Source organism: Zingiber officinale, chromosome 2A (genome assembly GCF_018446385.1).
Source record: "Zingiber officinale cultivar Zhangliang chromosome 2A, Zo_v1.1, whole genome shotgun sequence".
NCBI lineage: Eukaryota > Viridiplantae > Streptophyta > Magnoliopsida > Zingiberales > Zingiberaceae > Zingiber > Zingiber officinale.
The window spans coordinates 73,121,302-73,136,535 of record NC_055988.1 but is presented as its reverse complement, the minus strand read 5'-3'; the positions used below and the strand labels follow the sequence as shown (position 1 = coordinate 73,136,535).

At 36.7% G+C, this 15,234-nt stretch overlaps 1 non-coding gene across 1 annotated transcript; it reads left to right on the top strand.

Moving 5' to 3' along the window:
• Positions 1-13,895: 13,895 nt before the first annotated feature.
• On the top strand, positions 13,896-14,001 carry LOC122044722. The gene has a single exon (XR_006129738.1). It is a non-coding gene; the product is annotated as a small nucleolar RNA R71 (small nucleolar RNA).
• The last annotated feature ends 1,233 nt before the right edge of the window (positions 14,002-15,234 follow it).

Genomic DNA, 15,234 nt, shown 5'->3' with positions numbered 1-15,234 from the left:
CATATCGAATTGTTTGGACAGCCATATCCTTACGCCCACTAACACTTTGACATTGTTGCCAATTAACAAAATATCATCTACGTATAGTACAAGAAATACCACCATGTTTCTGTTACACTTCTTGTATACACAAGACTCATCTGGACACTAAATAAATCCATATGACTGGATTACTTCATTAAACCAAATGTTCCAGGATCTTGAAACTTGCTTCAGTCCATAAATGGACCGATTGAGCTTGCACACTAGATGCTCCTTGCCTTTTTCAATGAACCCCTCTGGTTGCTTCATATGGATGTTTTCTTCAAGACTTCCATTAAGGAAAGCTGTCTTGACATCCATTTTCCAAACCTCATAATCCATATGAGCAGCAATAGATAAGAGTATCTGGATAAACTTAAGCATAGCTACCGGTGAAAAGGTCGCCTCATAATCGATTCCCTCTTTCTGAGTATACCCTTTCGCAACAAGCATTACTTTGAAGGTTTCCACCTTCTCGTCTGTCCCTCTTATCCTTTTGTAGATCCATTTACATCCAATAGCTTTTACACCATTTGGTGGTTTTACAAGCTCCTACACCTTATTAGAATACATAGATTCTATTTCAGAATTCATCGCTCTTTGCTAAGACGCTGCATCTTTATCTTGAAGTGCTTCGTCATATGACCGAGGATCAGGTTCATGTTTACCAGGGATCAAGTCTGAAGACTCTCCTAAGAACATGAATCTTTCAGGTTGCTTAACAACCCTCCCACTACGACGAGGCACTGTCTGTAATTGTACATCATTTGTGACACGTGTTGCAGTTTCTTGTGGTACTTCATCTTGTACTGTTGGTACTAAAGTAGATGTGTCCTCTCTAATTTCTTCTAGAACAATTTTACTCATGGGCATGTGGTCCATTATATAGTCTTCTTCTAAAAATCGAGTATTGGTGCTAACAATGACCTTCTAATCTTTAGGACTATAAAATAAACCACCTTTCGTTCATCTAGGATATCCCACAAACATGCGAACCTTTTTACGAGATTCTAACTTATCAGCATCTTCTTTTAGCACATGTGCTGGACTACCCCAAATTCGAATATGTCTCAGACTTGGCTTTCACCCTTTCCACAATTCTGTAGGAGTAGAGGGTACTGATTTAGAAGGTACCAAGTTCAGAATGCGCGCTACCGTTTCCAGAGCGTATCCCCAAAATGAATTTGGTAATTCTGAATAACTTATCATCGATCTATAAGAGTCCTATTCCTTCATTCTGCCACACCATTCTATTCAAGAGTACTAGGTGTGGACAATTGGGATTGAATCCTGATGTATGTAGATTATATACCTTTGTTTATCATGTTTTGACACACATTCACATACTTTGCACATGCTTTGTCTACGTATTTTTGTACTTCCAGCTTTCCTTTTAGCATATTTACTCTCTATATTTGGAGATCTGCTTTTGTACATTTTCTGTACACAGGAGTCGAATTTGGTGATGGATTCATGTTCAAGGTCAAATTTGCAAGTGAAGCAAAGGAGGAAGGCACCATTCCTTGACCTCACACGACCCTGCCATGGGGGGTTTCCCAAGCCGTGTGGAGATCCTTGGCCGTGTGGTTGCAGCAAAAAAGGAATTGGCCATGGTCGTGTGAACCTCACACGACCGTGCCAAGATTTGAAGCCAGAAGGAGTCAGGCCGTGTACACTAGACGGACATACAAGCCATCCAGAGCTGAAGCCTTACACGGCCGTGTAGATCTACACAGCCGTGCCAGGTTTCCAGAGACCAAGAAGACCCTGACCGTGTGCACCACACGACCATGCAAGGTTTCTAGAGGCAGAGGCAGTGTAGGCCGTGTAGATCTATACGGTCGTGCAAGGAAAGCAGAAGCAGTATGTGCCATGACCGTGTATCACACACAGCCGTGTAAGATAAGCAGAGAAGGGAGTGGGTGAACCTCACTCGGCCGTGCCTCGAGGCCATGTGGTGCCCAAACCTCTCCTCTATATAAGGCTTCTTTGATTATTTGAAGGGGGATCTTCTCCCTTTTAGGAGGAAACAAGATTTGGGGCATTCCTCCACCTTCTTGGAGGGGTTTTCTGGTGATCTAAGGGCGGATCTTCAACATTTCGACTCCGGAAGCAAGGATTGGATCCGAAGACCGCTCTTCATCATAGATAAGCTTTCTTTCTCCGTTATTTCTTGGATTTGGGGATCAAGATGCTTGTAATCTTCTTGTTTTCGGATTTCTCTCCTTGTTTTATGGATTAGATCTCTTGTTCTAGGATGGAGGGAGTATTTGTAATGAAGATTTGATGTAAAACTCTTGTGGATATGCCAATTCCCTATTTCTATGATCTTGTCCTATTTGTATCCATTTTTTCTTGTGTGTAATGTTGTGATTAGGGCTTACTTATCATACTTGATTGAATGTTTGAATATCTTGTGGGTCTTATAGAGTTAATTCCTCATTCGATTTTCCGATGGATGTTCGTGATAGGAACAAGCCCGTGTAAGGATGTTTGAGGGGTAATATTGAAGGAAAAATTAGGTTATTCAAGAGGGTAGGATAGATTGTATGCATTAATCTTTATATCTTAATGAGGTTGAGAAGTGATGAATTCTTATGTTGATTATCCGAGGGACGCATGTGACAGGCAAGCCCGTGTAAGGACAACATAGGTTTCATTCCTAATTGATCGCATTTAGATATATTTCAGTCCTAGGCCGATTGTCTATTGCAAGAGGGAACCAACAACCTTCTACGAATGATGGACAATTGAGGAATAAGATTTGGTAGATCATTACAATGAATAACATTAAAAAGAAGCCAAAACTCCTAGAACATACCTTTTATCAAAGCCCTTATTCTTGTTTGTTATTCTTTCATTTCTATGTTTTATTTTGCATAATTGCATTTAGCTTTTGAAAACCAATTGATTAGTTATTTAGCTAATTCGCGTTGAGACATCTTTAGTGCTTATTCGAGTCCCTGTGGATACAATATCTTTTATTATTACTTACGACATTTCCATACACTTGCGGAGAGTCAACAAGTTTTTGGCGTCGTTGCCAGGGACTATGCTATAACATTAGGGATTATCAATTGAGTTAGACTAAACATATCTTTTCTTTTCTTTTCATTTGCATAGTTGAATCTAATTTTTAGAATTCTGTTGTCATAATTGTTTCTTGTAATTTGTATCTCTTATATTTCTTCTTTTGCACATCAAACATGGTATTCAGGTCATTAGGAGATTTTGGAGCCCCAAAGTTTGCCAAAGAATTAGGGTCAATTGTTTACCCCAAAATTCAAGCAAGAAATTTTATGCTTAGACCATCCTTTATCTCAATGATTCAGCAAGCTCAATTTGGGGGTCTAGAGACTGAGAACCCTTATTCACATCTCAAGGAATTCTATAGATATTGCTATACTTTGAAATATGAGGAGGTTCCATCTGATGTTATACAGCTTCTGGTTTTTTCCTTTTAGTCTGAGAGATGCTGCAAAGAGATGGTGTAATTCTATGAAATCTCAAAGTATCAAAACCTAGGATGAGTAGAGCAGAAATTCCTGGATAAATAATTTCCTCCACAGAAGACTACTTATTTAAGAAGACAAATCTTAAATTTTAAGCAACTGGTTATGGAGGAGTTACATCAAGCCTGGGAAAGATATTCATCTCTTTTGCAGTTGTGTCCGCATCATGGTATTGAGAGATGGTCAATCATGCACTTATTCTATGTTGGGCTTTCTTTCTCAAATAAAAGTAAGTTAGATATAGCCTCTGGGGGTTCCTTTTTGAAGAAAAGCTTAGAGGAAGCCTACGAGATAGTTTGCAAGATTGCATCAAAGTTTAATGATTGGTCAGGACAGTACAACACAACCCTAACAATCAATACAGTTAAAGGAAAGGAGAATTGTAAGAAAGGAATTACTCTGAATCAAAATGATCGTCAAGCATTATTGCCTTGGTGTTACGAGTCTATTTCAAAAATATTTGGTGAAGAGTCATTTTCATTGGAAGAGGAGAAATGTTTGAGTGATTATAAAGAGGATGATATTTCTCTAGAAGATGAGGAGGATTTAGAGAGGAGATCTCAAGAAGAAGAAATCAAGTTGATAGAACAAGAGCCAACTATGCCAAAAATAGTGTCACCTCAACTTGAACTTAAGCCATTACCACCAAACTTAAAATATGAATTCCTTGGACCAAATTCCACTTTTCCAATCATAATCAATGCCAATTTAACTAAGTCTAAAACACAGAGATTGATTGAAGAGTTAAAGCTGCACAAAAAAATAATTGGATATACAATTGATGATATCAAAGGGATCAGTCCTTCTCTTTGCATGAATAGAATTTTACTTGAAGAGGATTATAAAAATTCGATTGAACATCAGAGGAGGTTAAACCCGAATCTGAAAGAGGTAGTGAAGAAAGAGGTCTGAAATTTCTTGATGTTGAGATCATTTATCCAATTTCAGATAGTGAATGGGTGAGTCCAGTGCACGTGGTTCCAAAGAAAGGGGGAATGACTGTTATAAAAAATGAGGATAATAAACTGATTCCAACACGAACAGTAATGGGATTGCGAATGTGTATCGATTATCGGAAGTTGAATAAAGAAACTAGAAAGGATCATTTTCCCTTACCTTTTATTGATGAAATGCTTGAGAGATTGTCTAAGCACTCATATTTTTGCTATCTGTATGGATATTTAGGATTTTTCCAAATTACAATTAATCCTCAAGATCAAGAGAAGATTACTTTTACATGCCCCTATGACACCTTTGCTTATCGTCATATGTCATTTGGGCTTTGTAATGCTCCAGCTACTTTTCAGAGATGCATGATGGTGATTTTTTCATATTTAATAGAGAAAATCATAGAGGTATTCATGGATGACTTCTTAGTTTATGGAAATGACTTTGATACTTGTTTGACAAATCTTTCTACAGTTCTTCAAAGATGTGAAGAGACGAATCTAGTATTAAATTGAGAGAAATGTCATTTCATGGTTAAAGAAGGAATTGTTTTGGGACATAAAATATCAGAACGTGGGATTGAAGTAGAACAAGTAAAAGTGGAAGTAATAGAGAAGTTACCCCCACCAATTAATATAAAAGGAATAAGAAGTTTCTTGGGGCATGCAGGATTTTATAGACATTTTATCAAGGACTTTTCAAAAATCTCCAAACCTTTAACAAATTTGTTAATTAAAGATGTTGAATTTTTCTTTGATAGTGAATGCATGGAGGCTTTTAATAAAATCAAAAGTGCTCTTATTTCAGCTTCGGTAATCCAAGCACCGGATTGGAGTCTTCCATTTGAGATAATGTGTGATGCTAGTGATTTTGTAGTAGGAGCAGTTTTAGGACAAAGAAAGAATAAGATTCTACATGTAATCCATTATGCAAGTAAAACACTTGACGCAGCTCAAGTGAATTATTCCACTACAGAGAAGGAACTTTTAGCAGTGGTATTTGCAATCGATAAGTTTAGATCATATCTGGTAGGTTCAAAGGTAATAGTTTATACTGATCATGCAGCCATCCGATATTTACTAGGTAAGAAAGATGCTAAACCTCAGCTTATCAGATGGATTTTATTACTTCAAGAGTTCAATCTTGAGATCTGAGATAAGAAGGGATCAGAAAATGTAGTGGCTGATCATCTATCCAGAGTATGGCAAAATAAAGAAGAGGATGCAGATTTTGACCTACCTATTGATGATGCTTTTCCCGATGAGCACCTTTTAGCTTTGTCAAGTGTTAAAATACCTTGGCACGCAAATTTTGTCAATTTCCTGGCAAGTGGAGTTTTACCCCCAAATTTCTCCAGTCATCAAAAGAAAAAGTTTTTTTCAAATGTGAAGAATTATATTTGGGATGAACCCCTTCTTTATAAGAAATGCAATGATGTGATTTATCGAAGATGTGTACCTTAGGAAGAAGTCAGAGATATCTTATTTCATTGTCATTCTTCTTCTTATGGAGGACATTTGGGGAGTTCTAAGACAATAGCGAAAATTCTTCAAGCAGGTTTTTATTGGTCAACTCTATTTAAAGATACTAAGAGATTTGTACAGTCATGTGATCAATGTCAGAGGACTGGAAATATCACTAAGGGTGCGTTTGGTTCAAGTTATCATGTATAACCTTGGTTATGTGATTATCAAGTAATCACATAACCAAGGTTATAGGGAATAAAACATAACCAAATGTTGTTTGGTTCAACTTAGGTAATGCAACAAAAACTTGTTTGTTTGAAGGTTTTAATGAATATCCTAGTTTAATATTTTACCGTATTACCCTCAGTTACTGTTACGCTCCGCAAGTGTACGGAAATGTCGCAAGTAATATAAAAGATTATCGTATCCACAGGGACTAGAATAAGTACTAGAAATGTCTCAATGCGAATTAGCTAAACAACTATCCAATTGTATCAAATGCAAAGTGAAGGTAAACAAATCTAATATTAAAGATCAACAAACAAGAGTTTAGTGTTTTGGGTTATGATAAAGGGAGATTCTAGGAGTTTCGATTTCTTTGTAAGATTTCTCGAATGTAAATGGTTCACCAATTCTTATCCCTCAATTGCCAAACACTTGTAGAAAGTTGCCGGTTCTCTCTTGCAATAGATAACCGGCTAAGGACTGAAAAATGTATCTAAATATGATCAATTAGACGTGAACCTACGTTGTCCTTACACAGAAGCGCACCTATTACTATGTCTTCCTCGGATATCAACATAGAAGCCCACAACTTATTAATCTATCAAGATACAAGAAACTAATCACAAGATCCATCCTAATCTCTTGAATATTCCTATTTCCTCTTCAAGATTATCTCTCAAACATCCTTACACGGGCTTGCACCTGTCACATGGATCCCTCGGATGATCGAGTGAGAGTTTATCTTTACAAAGTCCACAAGAAATCCAAACAATCAATCAAGAATGAGAATTAAGCACAAATCACCATTAATCATTCAAGATCTAATTGATACAAGCAAGACAATGTCATTGAAACAAGAAATTGGCAAATCCATAAGAGATTACATCAATCCATCATACAAATACTCCCTTAATCGTAGAATACAAGATCTACTCCATGAATCGAGGAAGAATACCCGAAGAAATAAAGATTACAAGCATTTCTTAAATCCCCAATCCAAGAAACCAAGAAAAGGGGGAAAGAGAAAACTTATCTACGAAGAAGCCTCGTCTTCGGATCCAATCCTCACTCCGGAGTCGAAATCGTCAAGAACTCCCCTCAAATTGCCCAGAAATACTCCCAAGAATGGGAGGATACCACCAAATCTTGCCTTCTCCCAAAGGGGAGAGATCCCCTTTCAATTCATGAAGGAGGGTTTAAATAGAGGAGGAAATCAGGCGCCACACGGCCCCATGACATGGCCGTGTGAGATTCACACGGCCATGTCCAGTTCCTTCTCTGCCAAACGCACTATGTGACTCACACGGCCAGGACTCCTCTTCTCTGGAAATGCTACACGGCCTGCTGCTGCACACCACCACGGCTTTTCCTCCCTGTTCCTTTGACACGGCCATGTAAGGCATCTGCTCTAATTTCTTCAAATCAAGACACGGCCATGTGAGATTCACACGGCCATGTCCTCTTACCTTCCTGTTAAAACTACACGGCCGTGTGTGGTACACGGCCTGATGCTCTCTCCCTTCAATTCCTTCCAAGTTTGCCCGAGGACGCATAATCTTCACCAATTTCGACTCCTGTGTACAGAAAATACACAAAAAGCATATCTCCGAACCAAAAGAGTAAATATGCTAAAAGGAAAGCTGGAAGTATAAAAATGCATAGATCAAGCATGCTCAAAGTATGTAAATGTGCGTAAAAACATGCATAAAAGAGTATATAATCTACGCACATCACACCCCCAGACTTAAACCTTTGCTTGTCCTCAAGCAAAATGCTGCAGTCTAAATTCATATGTTCTACAACACATTCATAAAACCTAGTGCACTTTCCTAACTCTATCAAAAAGTTTCATTAACAAGCATGATCATAGAAACAAGTAAAGTATGGTTCAAGCATAAGAATCTTGTGCACAATGTAAAAGTAGCTCAACACCCTTCAAGTTTCAATCCATGTCCTAGTCAAGTCGTCATCAAATTTGAATTCCTAGTGTTTCCAGTGAAAGACGAGTAACCAGTGATAGGCACTTACTCACCATTCACTTGGTTCATATTTCTCAACTAACCCAAGGTCTCAAAGGTGTGCTCAATCTCAAGGGAAGCTAAGCAGTCATTTCCCCAGTAACCTAACTCGGTCTCAAAGAGGTGACTTGCTAGATTCCACTCATGACAACTGTTTTTTATATCCCTTATTTTTTTTTTTATAAGTGTTTGCATTGTGCAAAACTTATTCACAAATGTACTTTTAGCACACATGTTGGGATATTTTGATTTTTCCAAATGAGCTTTAATGATTTGAGCCTTATCCAGTAACCAAAATGAAAGTTGAGAAATCACCATGGAAACCAAGTACTAAGCAAACAAGATGAATCATGACTATTTCAATGACATCAACTATTCAAGCATCAAGCACAAGTGTAGTGAAGATAAAATCCTTAGGGTGCGTTTGGTTCAAGTTATCATGTATAACCTTAGTTATGTGATTACCAAGTAATCATATAACCAAGGTTATGGGGAATAAAACATAACCAAATCTTGTTTGGTTCAACCTAGGTAATGCAACAAAAACTTGTTTATTTGAAGGTTTTAATGAATACCCTAGTTTAATATTTTACCGTATTACCCTCAGTTACAAAACCAACTATACGTATTATTATTATTATTATTATTACTATTATTATTTATATTTTTTTACTTTTCTTTTTCCTGTATATTTTTTTAAAATTTTTTTAATGTTTTTATATTTTTATATTATTTATATTATTTATTTTTTTACATTTTAATTTTAATTTATTTATTTATTTTTATTTTTTAAAAAAAAATAAATTTTTAAAATTTTTTATTTTTTTAAAATTTTTTTTATTTTTTTAAAAAAAATTTAATTTTTTTAAAATTTTAATTATTTTAAAATTTTAAAATTTTAAATTTTTTTTTATTTTTTTAATTATTATTTTTTTAAAAAAAAATTTAAATTTTTTAAAAATTTTAAAATTTTTTAAAATGTTTTTAATTTTTTTTAATTTTTTTTTTAATTTTTTTTAATTTTATTTTTTTTAATTTTTTATTTATTAAATTATTTATTTTTAAAAAAATTTAAATTTTTAAATTTTTTAAACATTTTTTTATTTTTTTTACATTTTTTAATATTTTTTACATTTTTTCTTTTTTTTTCATGTTTTTTCTTATCGGGGGTATTTTTGGTAAAAAAAATCGTTAACCCCGGAATCAAGAAAAACCTTAGTTTTCTGAGGTTTTCCGATTCCGGGCTGTATAACCCTTTTGCTGACGTGTCAGGCATGGGACATTACTCGGGAATCATCGAATACCTAAACCAAACAAGGGTTTTGTTGATAACCTTGGATGGATAACCAAGGTTATCAAGAATAACCCTGAACCAAACGCACCCTTAAGGTTAAACCAAAACTAAAACTCATCACCATAAGATTTTTAGCTTATTAAGGCTTCCCAAGATAGAAAAAAGAACTACACAGTTTACTACTAGCATCATTCGAACATCATGAATCAAGACAATAATCGTGCTAACATTTCACTTGAATCCAAGAAAGCATATAAGTGAAGATTTGATGTTCTCAAAAAAAATTTTTTTTGCCATGATTATTTCAAAAAAAGCAAAATAAAGAAACAAGCAATGAAAATAAGAACCAACATGAAAAACTAACAAAAACTAAAAACTGAAAACCAAACTAAATAGTACATGACACCCCCCCCCAGACTTAAACTTTTCATCGTCCCGATGAAATCAATATGGTGGAGGAGGTGAAGGTGGACGAGGGAAAGGAGGTCTACGACGTGGTTGGCCAATAGGAAAACTAGGAAAACCTGGAATCTCACCCAAGGATCTATGATACTCATATAAAGCATCTACTTGTTGGCTAGTAAGCATCATGCTCTGCATAAAATCTCTCATCCTAGCCTGATCAGTATCATAATCCTGCACAAACTCATCCACTTGACCTTGAAAATTCCTCGTAAACTGAAAATAATTTTGTACCTCCCTAAACTGATCATCAGATAAAGAGAAGTGCCCCTCCAACATTTTTCGTTGGGCATCTTGCTTCTCATGAAGTGATTCTAGAGACGTACGAAAATCTGAAAAATCAAACCTAGAAGATCCCGTGCCATATGCAAAAGAATGCCTAGCAGGCTCCATAAAACTAGAAGGCTGCGGGTGTCCAGATGACGAGGGCTCATGATGTGGCTCAGTGTCTCCAGGTATAGAAGGGTTATCCTCAAAATCTAACTCAGAAATTACCCAATTAGCCGGGTTACGAATAGTAGTTCGTTCAGGAAAAGGAAGGGGTAAAGGAGAACCACTCCTCCTAGGAAACGCGAAACCATTCTCATCCCGAACGATCATTTTCATAGCAAGACATGCATCAATGTCAATCATGTCATTACCATGAATTATTTCCAACCCATCAACATCAAGATTTAAATTATAAGCTATTCGGGTAATCAAACCACCAAAAACAATTGATCCCGATGATGCCCTAGCAGATCTTAATAAGGTTTGAACAAAATGAAAACCAGAATCAAATTCAACCTTATAAAGCATAGCCCATAAAGCATAAAGCTCTATCTTTTTAACCACCCCATCACTCTCTCCCCACCCAAAAATAGTTTTACTCATGACTCTATGTAGATACCTAAAGATGGGGTTTTGCATATGGGAGGCCTTAGCTCTTGAAGGCTCATAAGGTTGATCTAACCCAGTTATTGCATTCCAAAAATTATTCCAATTAAACCTTGGATCAAACCTACGAGGGCTACCGGTGGTTAATCCAAAACAAGAATTAAAGTTACTAAATGCCCATAGAAATTCTTGATTCATTAGTCTAAATGAGATTTTTCCAAAATAATCATCTTCATTAGTAAAATGGACATCCAATGAACTTAAAAATTCCAAAACAAGACGAGGATATGTAGGCAAATGTGTGTACATAATATCACTCCAATCCAAAAACCCAATCATCAAATCTACATCTTCCCTAATTCCAAGCATATCAAGAACAGTTGGGTCCATATATCTAGTACACACTATCTTTCTATTGACAAGAATTGTAAATCTAGTTACTTGATCATCATTTCTAAACACAATATTGAATTCATTGTCATTACCTTCGTTGCGTGAAGTCCTTTTGCCTTTGCCCTTCACTGGTTGTTTTCCTTTGTCCCTTGATGGCTCCTTCTCTTTATCTCCACTGGATCCACCACCTCCTTTGCGAAGTTTCTTCAAAATGTTGGACATCTTGATGAGTTTAGATAGGGGAAGAATTATCTAGGGTTGGAAAAATGGAACTCAAAGAACAAAACTTCAAAGAGCAAAGATCTTAGGTTAGGAGAACAAAAAGTCCAAGTCTTAGAGAGGAGGAGAATCCTGATCTAAGAGATCTTGAGAGATTAGAGAGGAGTTTTTAAGAGATTGGGAGAGAAAGAGATGTTTTGGAGAGTTGGGGGTGTGCGGAACACGGCCAAGATCTGGTCATGTAAGGTAGAAAGAAGACTTTAATAACTCTCCTACACGGGCCATGCAGATCCACACGGCCTCCCCCTCTTTCTTCTCTGGATTCTTCACACGGCCGTGTCTGAGACACGGCCTCTCCATCTTTCTTCTCGGAATTCTTTGCACAGCCATGTTTGGGACACAGCCTAGACCTTTTTCTCCTCGGGAGATCCTACACGGCCGTGTCTGGATGACACGGCCCAAGCACTTCCCTTCTCTGCAACCTTTGCCTGGCCTGTATAGCACACGGCCGGGCTCTGTTTTGCACCTAACCTGAAAACAAAATCAAAAGAATGCATCAAACTAAAGGAAATTAAAATACAAATCAAAACTAACTAAAAGAACCCTTGGGTTGCCTCCCAAGAAGCACTTGTTTAAGGTCTTTAGCTCGACCAAACTTGATCATTCATTTCTTTTCCTCGCCCTTGGAGGACAGATATACTTTTCGTTTTTGTTGGGAGATCTTCTCCCAACATCTTCCACCACATTGTCTCCTTCGTTTGGTGGCCTTCCATGAGGATGGAAATTCAATTCCTCAAGTTTATAAATGCTTGTCCTGCTACAAGCATTTAAAAGAGACGAGACATGGTTAGAGATATTAGATAAATCATATTCCAACCTTTCCTTACCAATTACCAAAGAAAGCTTATGATTTTTGACATCAATTATAGCTCCAGCTGTAGCAAGGAAAGGTCTTCCTAATATGATAGGAATCCTGGGGTCCTCTTCCATGTCCAACACGACAAAATCTGTGGGAATAACATTCTCATCCACCTCTATTGGCACATCTTCTATAATACCCAAAGGGTACTTGCAGGAATGATCGGCAAGTTGAAGTGCCATAGTAGTAAGTTTAATGTTTTTGATACCTAATTTATTACAAATTGAATAGGGAATGAGGCTAACACTTGCCCCCAAATCACAAAAAGCTTTTTCAAAAAATTCTTTTCCTATGTTGCAAGGAATATAAAAGCTCCCTGGGTCCTTTAGTTTTGGGGAAGTGTTCTTCTCCAAAATAGCACTACATTCCTCACTAAGCGCAATTGTCTCAACCTCTCCTCTTCTTCTCTTGTTTGACATGAGATCCTTCAGGAATTTGGCAAATCTAGGCATTTGAAGAATAGCATCAATACGAGGTACCTCTACACAAATTTCCTTAACTTTTTCTAAAAACTTGCCAAATTCTTCATCTTTCTTGAGCATTGTAAGTCTCTGAGGAAAAGGGACAGCTTTGCTCTGATGGTTCAGTGGAAGAGTCTCTTCAACCTCAATGGTACTCTCCTCATTAGCTTGAATCTGATTTGGTATAAGAGGAGAGAGCTCTTCTTCTTTTTGTATCCCTTTTGGAGCAGTCACTTGGGAGTCTCCCAAGGTCCGTCCGCTCCTAAGCTCAATTCTATTGCAATGCTCTATAGGATTCATATCAGGTTTTCCTGGAAGTTGTCCTGGTGCTCTGGATGATGAGGAAGCTAGTTGGGCAATTTGACTATCCTGGATCTTTTGATGCTTTTCATAATTATCCATTCTCTGAATGAGCTTTGCTAAATCTTGCTTCATTTCATTCTAACTTGAGATAATTTCTTCAAGCATCTTTTCAATATTTAACTTTGGTAAGCCTTGAGAAGATAGATGTTGAAAATTTTGTTGCCCATCTTGAAAATTTGGTCTTGCCCCCATAGATGGTCCTTGATCTTGATTATTTCTGTAAGAAAAATTGGGATGGCTCTTCCATCCAGGGTTATAAGTATTTGAGTATGGGTTGTTCTGCCTTTGATTGTAACTCATGATTGCATCACATTGTTCCAGTTGATTGATTTGTGCAGTGATAGCTCCCAATGGACATGAGTCATTTGAGTGCTCTGAACTCCCACATACTTCACAAGATGTACTAATAGCACTGACCATATTAGCACTAGTCCCCATATTCTCAAATTTCTTTATAAGAGCGTCCAATTTTGCAGACAAAAGAGTGACTGCATCTACATCAAACTTCCCTGATGCTTTAATTGTTCGGTTTACAGAAGAATAGCCACCACTTCTTTCATTTGCCCATTGATGATGATTTTGTGCTACACTGTCAATAATTTCTTCAGCTTCATCTAAACTTTTATTCATAAGTGCCCCTCCAGCAGTTGAATCAAGGGACACTTTGGTATGATAGTTGATACCATTATAAAAAGTGTGCAACACTAACCATCTTTCCAACCCATGATGTGGGCATTGTCTGAGCATACTATTATATCTATCCCATGCTTCAAAAAGAGATTCTGAGTCAGTTTGCTTGAAGCTTGCAATTAAATTCCTCATATGAGCTGTTTTGCTTGGTGGATAGAATTTATCAAGAAACTGTTGCTCACACTACTCCCAAGTGGTGATGCTATTAGGGGCCAAAGAATTCAGCCATTGCTTTGCCCTATCTCTTAAAGAAAATCCAAATAATAATAATATAACTGCTTCTGAAGGAACTCCATTCATTTTCATGGTACCACATATTTCATAAAAGACCTCTAAGTGTTGATTGGGGTCTTCATGAGGTCCTCCACCAAATTGGTTCTGCTGCACCATAGATATAATTGCGGGTTTGATCTCAAAGTTATTAGCTTCCACTGAAGGTCTTGAAATACTAGATCGAAAACCTCTTGCATAAGGTGCTGCATAATCCTTGAGTGGTCTATTCGCCATGTTCAAATGTTCTTGTTCTTCAATTTGCCTTTACAGAATTCTTCTTTTATGGAAAGTTCTGTCAATCTCAGGGTCAAAAGGAAAGAATTCCCCTGCAAAGTTAGATCTTCGCATACACAAGAACAAGATAGCAAATGACAATTCAACAGAAAAAGAAAAAAAATAAAAGAATCAAAAATGCAGAATTGAATTTGTACAAAAAGAATTAACAATAAGTAAAAGTTATACAAGAAAGTAAAAACAGAAATCTAATGATTAGTTACAACTATGCAATATGAAAGGAAAACAAATGTTATGTTTAGTCTAACTCAATTGATAATTCCTAATGTTATAGCGCAGTCCCCGGCAACGGCGCCAAAAACTTGTTACGCTCCGCAAGTGTACGGAAATGTCGCAAGTAATATAAAAGATTATCGTATCCACAGGGACTAGAATAAGCACTAGAAATGTCTCAATGCGAATTAGCTAAACAACTATCCAATTGTTTCAAATGCAAAGTGAAGGTAAACAAATCTAATATTAAAGATCAACAAACAAGAGTTTAGTGTTTTGGGTTATGATAAAGGGAGATTCTAGGAGTTTCGGTTTCTTTGTAAGATTTCTCGAATGTAAATGGTTCACCAATTCTTATCCCTCAATTGCCAAACACTTGTAGAAAGTTGCCGGTTCTCTCTTGCAATAGATAACCGGCTAAGGACTGAGAAATGTATCTAATTATGATCAATTAGATGTGAACCTACGTTGTCCTTACACAGAAGCGCACCTATTACTATGCCTTCCTCGGATATCAACATAGAAGCCCACAACTTATTAATCTATCAAGATACAAGAAACTAATCACAAGATCTATCCTACTCTCT